At 35.3% G+C, this 16,715-nt stretch overlaps 1 long non-coding RNA gene across 2 annotated transcripts; it reads right to left on the bottom strand.

Annotated features, from left to right (window-relative positions):
• Positions 1-2,969: 2,969 nt before the first annotated feature.
• On the bottom strand, positions 2,970-5,012 carry LOC118490622. Of its 2 annotated transcripts, XR_004889586.1 has the most exons (5): positions 4,925-5,012; positions 4,766-4,791; positions 4,329-4,415; positions 3,592-3,811; positions 2,970-3,437 (listed from the first exon to the last, which is right to left on the bottom strand). It is a non-coding gene; the product is annotated as an uncharacterized LOC118490622 (long non-coding RNA). The 2 variants fall into 2 exon arrangements; XR_004889585.1 differs by lacking the exon at positions 4,925-5,012 and having other exon boundaries at positions 4,766-4,912.
• Positions 5,013-16,715: the final 11,703 nt, after the last annotated feature.

Genomic DNA, 16,715 nt, shown 5'->3' with positions numbered 1-16,715 from the left:
TTTTTGAAAATGTTTAAAAATTTAAACAAAAATCAGTTTTGTTTTGTCTTGTATCAACCAAGGTCATTAAGTTGGACTTGGTAGATTAATTGAGTAATCAGGGTCATTATTTTGGACCTGAATACTTTAGTGGATTTCTAAAACTGATGAACAACAATAAAATTTTAGTATGAATAGTTTGTAATGTTATATTTTTGAGAAACAGGAAATGGTTTTAAAGATCCCCATGGCAAAGAGAATGTCAAGATTGAACCAGAATTCAAGTCCCAACTGATCGACAGGGGGAGTCTGCGAAAGGGGGAGTCTAGATTCTGGATCAACATTCAAAGGGGAGTTTGAAGATAAAAGATTGAAGGATGCTTTCAAATGTCAAAGACAATTTAGGACAGAGAGCCATAGATCAAGACTAAAGACTGAAGACTGGATGCTAAAGACTTCGTCAACATCCAAGGGGGAGTCTGTTGATGCACTGATGTCTGTTAACTTCGTCTTTATTGAGTCTTGTATTGTATTAGATAGATCAGGGCACGGAAATCAAGAAAACATGATTAAAGGTAATTCCGCTTAAAAGGTGCTTGATGATATTTCAAACGGAATTAGAAAGTTTAAGCGAGATTACTAATTCCGCACGGAATTAAGTAATTCCGCATGAAAAAGTAATTCCGGTTGAGTTGGTTTCAAGCGGAATTATACGCCTATAAATACCTGATCTTGATGTTCATTTGAAACGGAATTAGTGTGTGTGATTAAGAGCCGAGGTGCTGTCTGTTTCTCATTTGAATCTGTAAAAGCTCAGAATCAGTTAATAAGAAGATAATTAGAGGAAAACAAGCTGTGTTTCGTCAATTTCATTGATTCCGCCTTTGATTTTGATGTTGAACTCTTCAGATTGACTCGTTAGGGTCACACGACGATCCAACAACCCTCAACCCAGTAGTTTGAGTCAGCAAGGATACAATCCTAAAGGGTTGGATTATTGAAAGATAATTAATTAAGTTATTAACGCGTAATGTGGTAGGCCCCTCTTTTGAAGGTCACGTTACCCTCGGCTAAGTAGTTTGAGTCAGCAGGGATACAATCCTAAGTAGCCGGGTTAATGCTTTAATAGTAGCTTACATATGAGGGGATCAAGAAATTCGAACCCCCGCCATCCAATACCAGTGGGTATTGAAGGAGGTCCTACTAAGCTTGACCCAGGTCCTTGCACGATCTATACACTGAACAAGGCAAGACTCTTACCAAACCATTCCCTTAACCCCCGACCAGGTAGCCAACATATCTCCATATAGACCATGGAGATATGAATGGTGTAAATCTTTTATTTTATATAGACAGTAAAATAACGCCAAGACACCACAGACAAATGATAAGGAAGACTCACCTTCAACATAAGAAACTAGTTATTAAAGTCATTAATACATAACCAAATAAAAAGTGCGAAAAGATTAAAAACAAAAAGTATTATACTAAATGCTTGTCTTCACCAAGTGATGTAAGAGACTTAGGCAAACATGGCCTTTGATTGTCAAGAACTCTTACGATCAATCTTGGATCCCGAGACTACTACACACACTCTATGATGGATGATGGATGATGGTGGTGGATGTGGGTTGTGATGGTGGTGGTGGGTGGGTGAAGTGTAAGAGAGGTGGTTTGCCAAGGGATGATTTGCAAGTGAGCCAAGCGCCCCTATTTATAGCCTGCATAGAAGCCCGGACATGGCCCCGTGTCCATTGGGCATGGCCCCGTGTCCATTGGGCATGGCCCCGTGTCCACCCATCTTCTCTTTCTTCATTAAATGCAGTTTGTCTGCATTAGTTGACCACGCCCCCGTGTCCGCTGGGCACGACCCCGTATGCAGAAGCGTATCTGTACTATCAAGATTTGCCTAGATTCTGCGAATCGTATAGTTGACCACGACCCCGTGTCTGTTGGGCACGCCCCCGTGGTGGGTGATAGAAGCTTCTACAACTTTGTCTTTTCTGTAGACACTTGGGCACGCCCCCGTGTTCATTGACCACGGGGTGTGTTCAGCCTTCTGTTCTCTTGTTTTTGCTTGGGAGGATGCTGTCGAGGGGTCGGGCATGCCACGTTTCTCCCTTTTCTTGTATTTATGTTAGATTTAGCGGCCTTTTTGCTTCTTTTGTTCATTTGAGCTCATTTAGTCCTGAAAATACAAAAGGAAGACAAAAGCACACTTTTTCCAACATTAGCACTTAGAAAGGGTTAGTTTTATGCCACAATTGATGTAATTTATATGTTGCATTTTACACACATCAGCACAGGCCTAAGAAACAAGTGCGGATGAATGTTTATAAAATCACAAATGCGCAGAGACCTTTATCACAAGTGTGCACAAATAACTTATGATTTTCACAAGTGCTGACAAGTGAAAACCACAAGTACCGACTCCGAATTTATTTCTCAAGTGTGACTACACACAAGATCATCAATAACTATAGAGAATCAGAAACTAGAGAATTTGAAAAAAAAACTTTAGATCTGACACAATATGAACAAAATCTCAACAATCAAATCAAGCACAAACACTCACAACTAAACCCTAATCACCATCCATGATGAAAAATCAAGAAACACATGAAGAATCCACGAAAAATATGAGAAAAGTATGAGAAAAACCCTAGAAAGTTGAAAACCCACTAGAATGAACAAAATCGAATGAAATCTAACCTCCAACACGAAGTCCATAGCGGTAAAAGCACTCTGTATATAGAGCTTGCTCTGATACCACTTGTAAGGTCGTCTTCCTTCAATAAACACACGAACCGGACCGATCGAACACACACACGATGTGCAAAAACCACCGCGTGCCTCGTACCACAACGTAGAGCTCGTACAGAAGGTGTAGAAGATGAGAGAATTGTGAATACACAGAGTATTCACACTCAACAATCACATAGATTGATTAAAGAACAAAAAGCTAGGGTTTGTTTGCACAAGAAGTTTTCTCCAAAATTTCATTGTTTCATTGAATGTCTAATGATTGCATACATCACAAAGCTTATATACAATCATATGTCCGGACATCATAGACCTTACAATAAAACCTCAGTACTTAACAAATAAGTACTCACCGCCAACTAGACAATTCAAGTTCGCACCATTTAAGTGAACCACAAGTACTCACCACTAACTAGACAATACAAGTTCGCACCATTTAGAGAACCACAAGTACTCACCATATAAAAGATTAAAAGTAGTGACATTCTAAACCCACAAGTTCTCATATGTATAAGAACCCTTGTCCAAACTTGTGACACTTTCACATAATTACAAGATCAGTCCTTCAATGTTGAAACTTGAGCAGTATCCGACATTTATCAAACTTTGGTGCACTTACAGACTCCCCTTTGATATATGCGGGATCTGCAAATCTTTATGGAGTGTTCTAGAAGCCGCTTCCTGCATTTATCATCCTGAGTTGCATTCATATATTCCAATATTAGCATAGTCGAATTACTAAGGGAAAACTCATTTGCTATAAGATAATGAGAATATAATAAAATAAAATAACAACTAGCACCCTTTTGCTAGTAGTCAAATACTATGAAAAAAAGGTGCAGTATTAACCTCATAATGCTTTGTCGATTCTCTGTTTTCATTTCAGTTATTTTCTTTTCCTTTGCTACATACTTTCACCCATTTTGCACAGTGAAAACCAACAAAAAAGATATTTGATGGTTGAATAATTTGAGGAGAAGAAATATATACACAAAATTAACCTTCTAACACTAACCTTCCCATCGGTTCGAACAACACCAGCCATCTTCATTTGCTTTTCTACATTCGCCTACCATGAGTACAAAAAAGTCGTTAATATACTTTAACCAGATGGAAGCCCCCACCGCAATGCGGTCGGGGACCTTAAAAGTTTAGACATAACATATACGAATAAACATAAAGTGTGTCGATGATCGCCTTCAATTCAACTTGCAACCCATCCTAAACCTGTAATGAAATATTTATATAGATAAAATGTTCCAAGCGTTGTTTAATTTTAGACCGGAACTGATTATATTGAACTATAGGGTTTCAATCGGTGTCTTTTCGAGTACATCACTAGGAGATACAGTCTGCTCTCAAAGTTTCGAGCTTTTGGATGTTAACGGCCATACATATGTGACCATTATAAGACCTTTTGAAACATGGTGGAGTGTGAAATAATTAGAAATTTCCTATAATTTCAGCATTAGGAATTGTATGCTTAAATCATAACATGTGCTAACTTGAGTGACGCCTAAAATTAACCAGCCCCTGACCGGAAAGAAGAAAAAACAAACATAAAAGATAAGAAAGAAAATAAAAACCTTTCTTCGAATTTGTCAATGAGATCTGAACAACTTAAGAGATTCTCCACCGGATCCCAAGTGTTGGTTTTCTGAGGCCATCCAAACCTAAGCATATAAGATCCAATTACTAACAAATCAAATATCCCAATTCGTTATAAATACATCATTAACATGAAAGGATTTCAAATTAACATAGCAATCGAGTCATGAATTCGGAATCAAAAACCCTCAATATATCACATTAACTAGAGTTGATTCAGTAGACAATCCCAATCTTCACTACTCAAATCTAAACATCTTAGCTCAATTATTTCATGTTGATAAGATCAATCAATTTCTATTTGAACTAGTTCTCAGATTACAATGATCCAGAAACATGACACAATTAATTTTGCTAGTTATAATTACCAATTAATTGTTTATAAATCCCTAAAGAATTGAATTAGAGCACTTACCATTTCACCAAGGACCGCACTTTTCCCTTTTTTTCCACAAGCAAAGATCGTGAGATACACAAAAAATAACCAAGTAAGATCAAGAGATTGAAACCAACTGATGATTAAAATGAATAATAATTAGCAAACACATGAATTGAAGAAGAAACAATAATAGACCTTGTAACATCTTTTCTTTCTGATCGCTTCAACTTGGTAGAATTCATCAACTAACTTGGGACCACTGTTGTCATCTTCTAGAACTCCGTTCATTCTTTGATGACTTCTTGAACATTTATTTATTTAATTTTTTTGCTAAAAAATATGAATAATTTGACTTATAAGGACCACATGTCGTCTCTACATTGAATAATTTTTTTGTATTTAATTATTTATTAATAAAGAATAAAAAACAAAACAAAATTTTTTTACCTATAGAGACGACATGCCGTCTCTATAGGTTAATTTGGTATATAGATACGACAAGTAGTCTCTACACGTGAATATTTTTTATGTTTAACTATTTATTAAAGAACAAAAAACAAAAGAAAATTATTTTTCCATATAGGGACGACATGTCCTCTCTATTTGTTATATTGTTTTTTCAAAGTTTTATGGAATGGTAGGAAATTTTGCCCCCTAAATGATTTTTTTAATTGTCAAACATTTTAGAGACGACATGTCGTCTCTATAGGTTTATATATATATATATATATATATATATATATATATATATATATATATATATATATATATATATATATATATATATATATATATATACACACACATATATACAGGGGACCGCTAAAATGAAAACCACCTCTAGTTGTAAGAACCGAGAGAACCACTTTCTAGCCATTAGATCTTCAAGATCAGTGGATGAGATTAAAAGTAACTAAAAATAATATTAAATGCTTTTTGTCTTATTATGTCTTTAATATTATAATTCAAAAGGGTAATTTAGTAAAATAACTCTATTTTGTCTTTTTGTCTTTATTGTTTTTTATTAGTTTTTTGTATTAGTATATTACTTTTTATTTTTAAACATAATTTTTTTATTAAAAACATTTTTAAATTCAGATTTTTTGAAAGATTTTTATAGTTTTTACAATTTCAGTTTTACGTTATACTTTTTACGTTTCACGTTTTTTGACGCGCCGTTTTTACGTCGGGTTTTTTCAAGCGTCGTTTTTTAACACGCCGTTTTTTACGCGCTGTTTTTTTAACGCCGTTTTTTACGCGCCGGTTTTTAACGTCGTTTTTTTAACGCCGTTTTTTACGCGTCGTTTTTTTAAAGCGCCATTTTTTACGCGCTGTTTTTTAACGCCGGTTTTTGCGCGCCGGTTTTTTACGTTTTACGCCGGTTTTTTGCGCGCCGGTTTTTTACGTTTTACGCGCGGTTTTTTACGTTTTACGCACCGGGTTTTACATTTTACGCGTCGGGTTTTTTACGTTTTCAAGCGTTGTTTTTTTAACGCGCCATTTTTTACACGTTTTTTTAACGCACCATTTTTTATAGTTTTTACGTTAAACTTTTTAAACTTTTTACGTTTTACGTTAAAATTTTTACGTTTTACGTATAACTTTTTACGTTTTACATTAAAAAGTTTACGGTTTAATTTTTTTTTACACAAACCTTTTTATGCAAAAACGAACGCACCGAAAACCGTAAACTTTTATGTTAAACTTTTTACGTTTTACGTCATACGTTAAACTTTTTACGTCTTACGTTATAGTTTTTACGTTTTACGTTAAAAAGTTTACGGTTTTAACTTTTACGTTAAAACATTTACGTTTTACGTTAAAAAATTTACTGTAGGATCGTTTTCTGACCTCACGAGTCGTTCAGAGAAGTTCGTATCCGAATTAAGAGGCGGAAACTAATAATTCGGTGCTATACAAGCTGTATTTACTTTAATATTGCTGTTGTATTGATTTCTTGCAAGTTTACACGATCAGACAGCACTTCGGCAGAGTACCGGAACAATACACCTCTATCTCTATCTGTTGGATCGCTCAACACACCTATATATAGAGTTTCTGGACCGCTTATACGACATGTACATAAAAGCGATCCAGCCTTGTGTCGTATAAGCGATCCTAACATGTCCTAATAAGCGATCCTCACTATACTTGACACAAAAGCGACCCTAGAACAAGAACAATAAGCGATCCTATACAAAACATCTAGATCTAGGATTCCGTGTCATTTCCGATCTTCTCAATCTTCATGACTTGATGAAAGACGTAGTCAGCAGACGTAGGTGCACTAACAAACTCCCCCTCGGATGTTGACGGAGTTTTCATCAATGTCTTCAAAGATCATTCCAGTCTGCATTCGCACATGTCTGTCTACAATCTTCATCAGTCGACAATCTGCCTCTGAAATATCTGTCATTTCAAGAATCCTCGTTCTCTATCTCCATCATCAACAAACTCTTCTCTCTTGAATGTTGACTCGGTGTCTTCAGACTCCCCCTCTCACACAGCTGGGATCGTAGTCTGGAATTCAAACTTTCACTGGTTCTGAGATTGTTCCATTAGGTTCAAGATTGTAATCTGGCTCCATTCTCTCTCAGGATCAATACCTGTCTCAATTCCTGCACAATCTCTACCCAAACATAAGTTTCTACAAAGATTAAACTTTTCAACAATTTAGAAACTATGTTGAACAAATACAATAATGATTTTGCATTCAAGAATATTACTTGTTCTTATCAAAACAACTTTGTCATCTACACAAACTCTTCCCAACCCAGTTCTTCAAGTTTAGCACTTTGAATTTCGAAAATCAGCATCTCAACACCAGTTGTCGAAAATCTTTTTGATTTTTCAAAATATATGCTAAAACACACCAAAAATCTTTTTGGATTTTTGAATAAGAGTAAATGCAGAAATGAAATATTTACAAACAATATTTTTGTGAGTTTGTGCAAGAGGATCATATCAGTTTTGAAGCATATCACAAACACCGTTAAGCTTGATTACATGATAAGTTCTAAACAATTTACCTAGATTGTCAGTTTGTTTGTCCACTTAAATTTTCAACACAAATTTCAATCGATTCGAGATACGATATTAATGTTTTAAAGACTTAAACTTAATTGTGTATCACTCCACTTGAATATACTCCCGTATCCAGATCCCAAATATTCAGTCTTACAGGTGAGTATACCACAGATGATATCTGTAAAGGGGTAATGTGCGAGGGCCGTGAGAGCTCAGGTCGATACTTCCGTATACGCAGAGAGATGACGGCTTCGACTTTTGGTGGGTCCCCTTTAGAGGATCTTTTGTTACAACAGCAAAGATTACCAATTTTATTGTTTAATCAGTTTGCTGAGGGCGGCGCTTATATTTCAAAGCTTTTTGCAGAAAGTATTATTCGGGGACTAGGTCAGTATTTCCATACAGCAGAAGTCCCGGAATAATACCCCAGATATCACTGAGCATAAAGACCTAGTATCTCAGAATACGGGACCTTTCAAACAAGATTTCGGGGGTTACACATATATCCAAGAATAGTTACCCACGAATCAAGTAAGTTTGATTTAGGTTTATATCTCGTTTCAATTTACTAAATGTGTGAAAATCTACTGACACATCCACAGTAAGATTGTTTATCACATTTAAACTTTACATTTCTTTAGTGTGCTGTGATAGTTCACTGACGTACTATCATTTCCTCTTTTACGCAACAAAACTCATTTTTCAATTTTATCATGTTTTTGTCTTTTTCAAATTTTCTGATGTTTTTGGATTTTCTCTAAAAAATTCTTACTCCCCCTAAAATTCAAATACATCTAATGAAAATTGAAAACAAACTATACAAAACATAACAACTGATATCGAAACACTTCAATTCTCAATCCGTTTGGCTTTAACAATCAGAACTCCCCCTTACAACAAACTATTTTCCCATAATGATTTCAAAACACTCAAGTTTGTTTTAATCAGAATGGTTTTTCCGGAAAATAAGTTTAGTTGTTTTTACCTTTTGTAAAATGGGGTAAAATCATCACATTGTTTACCAATTCTTGAATGATAATTAAATCAAGTTCAATTTAATGACCTTGATTTAACCACTTGTAAGATCTATACCATTCACTACTATACAACCACTTGTAGGTTTAGCAATTTAGCTCTTCAAACCTGTTTTTCAACCAATTACCATCTTTAGGTTGAATTCTCAAGGTGCCGATTCCTACTCCTCGCTTATAAACACTACAAGAAAACTGGGTTTTTAGTACGCGCAAAAGCGTCCTAAAATGCTATTTTATAGGACCTTTCATTTAATAGGACCAACGGTAAAAGCGTTTCATGTAAAGGGGTCGTAATAAGTCCCGGAAGTAAAGAAGCGTCCTAACATCTCAAATAAGATTATGAAACCAATTTTATGGTCGCGTAATATGTCTTTGAACAACCAAAATAGTGTCCTAATAAAAACATATTGGGACACTTTACGATGTTCTAACATATACTTACACACTTTTAATCTTTTGAAACACTTACAGGCATCCTTAGAAATTAATTGATAGGACCCTTATAATGTAACATTATGACTAATTTAGTACCAAGAAAAGGGTCCTAATATAACAAATAAGATTATGGATCCAATTTTATGGTCGCATAATATGTCTATAGACAACTTAAATAGCGTCTTAAAAAGAACATATTAGGACACTTTTACAATGTTCTAATATGTGATTAGCTACTTTTAATCTTTTGATACACATACAAGCATCCTTAAAAATTAATTTATAGGACACTTATGACGTTATATCTACTTTAATATCAAGAAAATGGTCCTAATATCTCAAATAAGATTATAAAACCAGTTTTATAAACAGACCATCACATATAACATCCTAAATAGTTATCGTATAACATCAACTAATAAAATAAATAAAACTTCATTATATTTCAAATAAGCATGTTCATAACAAAAACACTAACCATAAATAAGTTATAACATTATCTATCATAAAGTCTTAACATTTAACAAAAAAATTAAAAGTAATTAAAGAAATAAGAAGCATAAAATCTTGAGTCATCATGCGTCCTCAATCCTCATGGACTACCTACAAATAAACCATCCATGTATAAGCATTAAGTTCCATGATATTAAAATTATTTGTCTCACAAGTTTAAAAATACATACCGAGATGAAAGGATAGGGCCGTGCGATGGATGCACCTATATAGTGACACTTGAAATGTGACTATAACGACTATATCTAGTTATCCAAAAGCGTTTAAAGTTGACGTATGAAATAAACATTTGAATTCGCGATAGTTGAAATAAATATAGACTATTATATTTATGTTATAAAGACGCTCGGATTACCGTATACTAAATGTTTGGAATATATAAATTCCGGATTTCGTCATTTGAAATAAATATAAAACAATTATATTTGTAAACATAAACGACATTTGAAATAAATATAAATAATTATATTTATTTTAAAAAAAAATATTATACGAATAACGACGTTTAAACGAAATATAACTAATTATAGTTTTGTTGTTAAAGTTTCCGAGGTTTGGGCGTTTGAAACAAATATGAATAATTATATCTATTTTAGATTAAATATCGGTTTTGGTTAACTTATAGTATCGTAAAAATAAATACGTCTTATTATTTATGCTATAAGAAAAGCTCGAATTTCAATAAGTGTCGTTTAAACAATAGAATTACGTTTTGTATTTTGGATTTTTAACGAAAAGCGGATAGAGTTTCCTCTGTTTTTGGACGATCCCGACAATCGAGTGTCGATATATTTTTCAAGATTCAACAATATAACACTATATGCAGAATTTTTTGTCAAACGTATCAAAAGTAACTAAATTGTAAACGAGTTGGTTCGAGCTCGGTCGCGAATAAATCTAAAATCTTTAAAATCTAATATAAATTTCGTGTCGTTCAAATGTTACCGGATCTTCATTTGACTAAGTTTTGAATGCGTTGACCATCTGTTGACCCGAGTTGACTCTGGTGTTGACTGAGTCGACTCGGTTTGCCCTGACGTTGACCGGGGTCTGACCCGCTGACCCGAACCGGCATCTCGACCCGTGACTGAAACTGAAACCAAAGATCACACTTGAACCGATGAGTTTAAAACTGACTCCAATCCAAATGAAACTGAAACCAAAGATCACACTTGAACCCAAACATTTTGACCGTGAATACCATCTTCATTGTCTTTAATTTCCGCCACCCAACACAACGCTCAACCACCATCATTGTCTTTAATTTCCGCCCACTGCCACCTACAAAGCATTCGAAGAAAGAAAAAAAATGAGAAGTTGGAACTTTACCGGAACTCCGGCGGCTACTGTCACCGCCGTCGGACATGGGTCACCGGTCACCCACTATCACTGTCACCTTTCACCCACAATCAACATCGTCATCCTCATCTGTACAGCATCACCATCATCGTCACCGTTGTAGTCGCCGGAAAATAAGGAACGATAGAGAGAGAGGTGTTTTTCGTCGGTTTGAAAACCAGCAACGGAAAGTCAGCGGTCTCTCTCTCCTTTCTGATCTATTTGTCGCGCCGTACGCCACCGTGAGCCACCACCCGAGGGTGGTGGTTGGCCGCATAATCAAGAGCAGGGGGTGCTGTGTGGGCGGTGTAGGGGGTTGTGGCGTGGGGGGTGCTTGTCGGAGAACGGAGAGCACCGGTGATACCGGCCGGAGGTTAACTCCGGTGACCGGAGTTGAGTGAGGGAAGGCAGAGAACTCGTGATGGGGTGCAGCTGAAGAAAGAATGAGGATGTTAGGGTTTTGAGGTTATAATATGCTTTATCTATATGTTTTGTTTAATGGGTTGGGCCCAGGGCCCGTCAGCGTTTTTTTAACGGCCCAATACGCTCACGAGGCCCATTTTTGAACCCGAATGTCGTAATATGTCGCAAAATAATAGATTAAGTCGAAAACACTCCAAAACTACATTGGAAATCGATATTGGGCGCGTATTTCTTGTCGGTTGTTAAAAATGCGTAAATTGACTCCGTTTTGCGATCCGTTTTCAACTACGGATAATAAAATGGAAAACAAAGCTAATATGTCATAATATTTTGTCTTTTAAGTTAATACGTGTGTCTGATGCTTCTGTTTCGTTGTCGGTGCGTTCCTGCAGTTGCGTTGTGATCCATTAAGGCCCAATACGGTTCATTAAGACATATATGATCTACTATCGGCCATTGTGATCCATTAAGGCTCAATATAGTCCATTAAAACATATATGAACTATTATTGACCATTGTGATCCATTAAGGCTCAATATGTTTCATTAATACATGTTTAATCTACTAGTGTCCGTGTGATTCATCCGGGCCCAATATGGTCAATTAACACATATATGATATACTATTGGTTATTATGATCCATTGAGACCTTATACGGTCCATTAAGACGTATATGATCTACTATTGGCTATTGCGATCCATTTAGCCCCAATATAGTCTATTAAGACATGTTTCTACTAGTGTCCATTGTGATCCGTATAGGCCCAATATGGTCGATTAAGACATCTATGATCTATTATTGGCCATTGTGATCTATTAAGGTCCAATTTGGTCCATTAAGACATGTATGATCTATTACTGGCCATTGTTATTCATTTAGACCCAATATGGCCCACTAAGATATTTTGATCTACAGGTGTCCATTGTGATCCATTAAGACCCAATATGGTCGATTAAGACATCTATCATCTACTATTGTCCATTATAATCCATTAAATCCTAATATGGTTCATTAACACATATATGATCCCTATTTGTCATTATGATCCAATAAGACCCATATGGTCTTTTAAGACATCTGTGATTAGGGGTGAACTCGGTACCTGTAGCGAACATTCCGATACCGAAATGGGTACAGGTACTGGTACCGAAAATGTTTGGTACGATACTTTATGGTACTTTTATTTGAAAGTAAATTCGGTAAGTAACAAACCGATCGAAAGTACCAGTACTCAAAACGCCAAAAAAATGGGTACCAAAAACAAGTCGGTACTAGAAATTCGACACCCATGCTAATATGCATACCTTACAAACGTATATAAATGTAACTAATATGCATACATTAAGATATTATTTAGAAGAAAACAAATATGGTTTACAATCTATAATATTTAATTTTTGAATTTTAAATATGTAATCATTTTTTTTGTTTTCTAATATTAAATAATGTGATTTTTTTAAACGAGAATACTATTTGAGAGGGAAATTTTGAATGAGATATTTTTGGGGGAAATTTAAGTTTTGGAGGAAATATTTTAAGGGGGAAATTTAAGTTTTGGAATGAATTATTTTTTGGAGAAGTTTTAGGATGGAATATTTTGGGGTTAAGTTTATGTTTTAGGATAAAATATTTTGGTGGGAATTTTAAAAGATGTAATAAGTTTAACCTTTGGTCACACATTTTTAAGTTATATTATAATAAAACTCTAGCGAACAAGCGTCCTATAAAACTAATGTTTTATGACTCAAATATCAAGTGTCCTATTACGGTGTATTATAATAACACCACAATGGTTAAGCGTCCTATAAAGTTTAAAGTTATAAGACCCAAGTGTCAAGTGTCCTATTAAGTTAAGTTCTAATATGACTTCGACTAGAAAGGGTCCTATAACACTAACATTTATGACTTAACTACAATGTGTCCTATTAAGTTAAATTATAATAGGACCCCAGATGACCAAGTGTTCTAATACAGTACCAGATAATGAGACACCAACAATTAAATGTCTTATAAAGTACTTTATTAGGATCTACATTTTAAGTGTCCTATTAAATTATATGATAATAGGACCCCAAAAAATCATCCATCCTATTAAATAGTTTTTTAGGACACCGATTTAGTAGAGTATATTATAAAAGGACCCCAAAAGTTCACTAGTCCTATTAAATAGTTTTTAGGACCCTCTTTTACAAGCGTCCCACAAAAAAGGTCCTAAAAAGCCATTTTTGTTGTAGTGAAACCTGGGAGTTCCGGCAAATCCTGCAACTTCACAAACAGATTTAGAAATATGCCGATTCATGATCCGCAATACCATCTTGGGATCTCCAGCAAGTCAGGGTTTTTCATTCTTGGAAAAATATATCCACCCAAGCCTGACCTTCCTTGGGTGTAACCGCATTGTTTTCATCATTCCTTTCAACTGACCTGTAAACCCATCCTTTGGAAGCATAAAAATCCTGAATGCTTTGGGCCTTACCACTGACCATTTTTCCAAAGATGCGTTTTACATTTCCATTGAAAGTTTTTTCAACATCAATTTTCTTCTTGTCAGAATAAAACTGATTTGAAATGTCAACTTTTCCGATTTTAGATTTGTAATTTTTAGCACTTAGTGGCGGAAAATTCACATCGTCCACTATCTGAACTTTCTTTTCAATCTTTTTCTCAACACGTGGCTCCTCTGATTTTATGGAATCAGAATCATCACACGACTTGTTACCTGAACCTTTTACAACCCATTTCTGATTTGTGGCATTGTCTATTCTTTTGGAAGCACTCTTTGAACATTCTCCTTTCTCATAAGTTGAATTCTCAAAGCCTGTGAACTTCCGGGTTGATAGTTCAGTCTTCTCAACAACTTTTTCTTTCATTTTTCTTGAGACTTCTTGTTTTGGTCGAAATGTCTTTGGACAATCTTTCGCAACATGACCCACAACTTTACACTGAAAACAAGATCTCTTTTCAACCTTTTTCGGGTCTTCTTTCTTCTTCATGCCCTCTTGCTTCTTAGCAAGGAATTCTTGATTTGTCTGATTTCTGAATGATTTCTCTTTTTCAGCTTCTGTAGTTTTTCCTGCAACAAACATTGTTTTTGGTTTATAAACTTTTTCATTTTTATAGTTTTTCTGTGGAGCAAAACCAAGACCTTTCTTTTTGTAATTACGATCATGGTTTGGTTTCTTTTGGAAACTATAACCACAATTGTAACCCATTTTCTTGTTGATTCTTTGTTGATCTCTTGAAGTGTATTGTTTAGGTTTTCCATTAAGATAAAAATCTTTTATTTCAGAAATATTTATTTCTGTAATTTTGAAAACCTTTTGAATCATTTCAAGTCTGACACTTCTTATTGGAAAGCTTTCATCTGAATATAATTTGTCAGAACCTTTCAAAGTATATGCCACTTTGACCGATTCATCATTCAAATTAGATTTCGAAAGTAAAAACACTTTATCATAAACCCGTTTGTCCTTTTTGACTGTTTGCTTTGACGCACTGGACCCAGACTTTGACTCGGGTTTAGACTTCGGTTTTGATTCTTCATTGTCATCTGTGTCTAACACCTGATCGACCATACTTTTTATCAACTTTGACTCATGATCAGTGTCTGATGACGTATATGTGACATCAATACTTTCTGGTAAGTTATCCGACGACCCAGATTCCCATTTCAAATTGATTGCTTGATTGACTCTTTCTGAATTTGGATTTCGAGGTGAATATCCATTTTCGACTGGGGGCGGACATCTATTGTAGGATACACTCGGTTTCTTACCAGAAGTCTTCAAATTTTCTTCATCTTTTGTCACTGATTTTTCTTCTTCAAATATCTTCACTTCTTCAAATGTCTTCAAATTTTTCACCACTGGATAAATCCTGTCAACAACAAAAGTAGAACATGAGTAGCTGTCTAATAATTTCTTAACTTTCTCAGTTTCTATCTTTTGTGTTGCCAACTCAAGCTCGAGATCTGCACATTTCTTTATGTTATAGTTTGCCGTATCAAGCTGTCTCAGATAAGCTATCTTCAAAGTATTCATTGCTTCAGCTTGTTCACCATCAGAATCAGTATATTTATTGATTTCTCTGTTCATAGTATCATACGATTCTTTCAGCTTGTGAATGTTGTGCAACAATTCATTGTTTTGCTTGATCAGCGAATCACAGTTCATACACTTTTCTTGGACCATGATCGGTTCAGCATCCACTTTAACCTCAAATTCAGGAACCTCTTTGACCGTCTTGCTTGAATTTAAAAATCGAGCTCTTCTCAATTTCTCAGCTTTTGCTTCTTCCTTCAATCTCTCTTCCTCTTCAGCCTCCTCCTCGAGCTTTCTTCGTCTCTCTTCTGCAGCTTCCATGACTTTTCTGCACCTTTCTGCACATTTCAAATCATAAGCATTAGCAAAGAAAGCATGAGAAGTATTTTTGGCCACAAAGTCTTGATCTGGACAAAAATCATCCCAAGTAAATCCTTCAGCCAACTTCTCGTCATTTTGTTCAGCTACACACACTTTGCTTTCTTTGGGAAGATATTTTTCCCAGGTAAAATTATCATATTTTCCCTGACTAACCACACATGCCTTTTTATCAACCACATCTCTTCCATGAGCTGTTTGTGCCTGATGCTGCTGTGCTGGTTGAGTGATTTGATGATAAATGGCCTTCTTGTGATAATCATTGTTTCCGAAAGGATTCTGGGCTCCGGTAGCTTCACGGTTTTTGCATTCCCTCTTGAAATGCCCCTTCTCCCTGCAACGAAAACACGTAACTTTAGATTTGTCAAAACCTAAAGTCGAAACGTTTGCATCACGAAAATCATCACGGCCGGTAATTTGTTTGAACTTTTCAGCACGTCTCATCACACTCGCCATACACCATTTTATATCCATCAATTCCATTTCTTCAGCATCAATTTGATCGTAATCCTCTTTCGTAAGCATTGGATTTCCGATCTTTCCTACAACAAAACAACTATAAGACTCTAAAATCATTCCTAACAAAGACATTTGATTTTTAGCAATATCTTCAGTATAGTCTTGATCATTTTCAAGGCTTAACACAATGTTACGCTGAAGCTTTCTACCATTCTTTGTTACAGAGATGTTAGGATCAAAATATGAAAATCTTGTGCTGTTGTTTGATCCTTGAGATGTCTTCTTTTCAACAGAATCTTTAACACTGTAAGCAGTTTCGATCTTAGGAGAAAACTTTG

The sequence above is a fragment of the Helianthus annuus genome, chromosome 3 (assembly GCF_002127325.2).
Source record: "Helianthus annuus cultivar XRQ/B chromosome 3, HanXRQr2.0-SUNRISE, whole genome shotgun sequence".
In the NCBI taxonomy this organism is placed as follows: Eukaryota; Viridiplantae; Streptophyta; class Magnoliopsida; order Asterales; family Asteraceae; genus Helianthus; species Helianthus annuus.
Note: the sequence above shows the minus strand (reverse complement) of the source record. Positions and strands in the feature narration are given on the sequence as shown.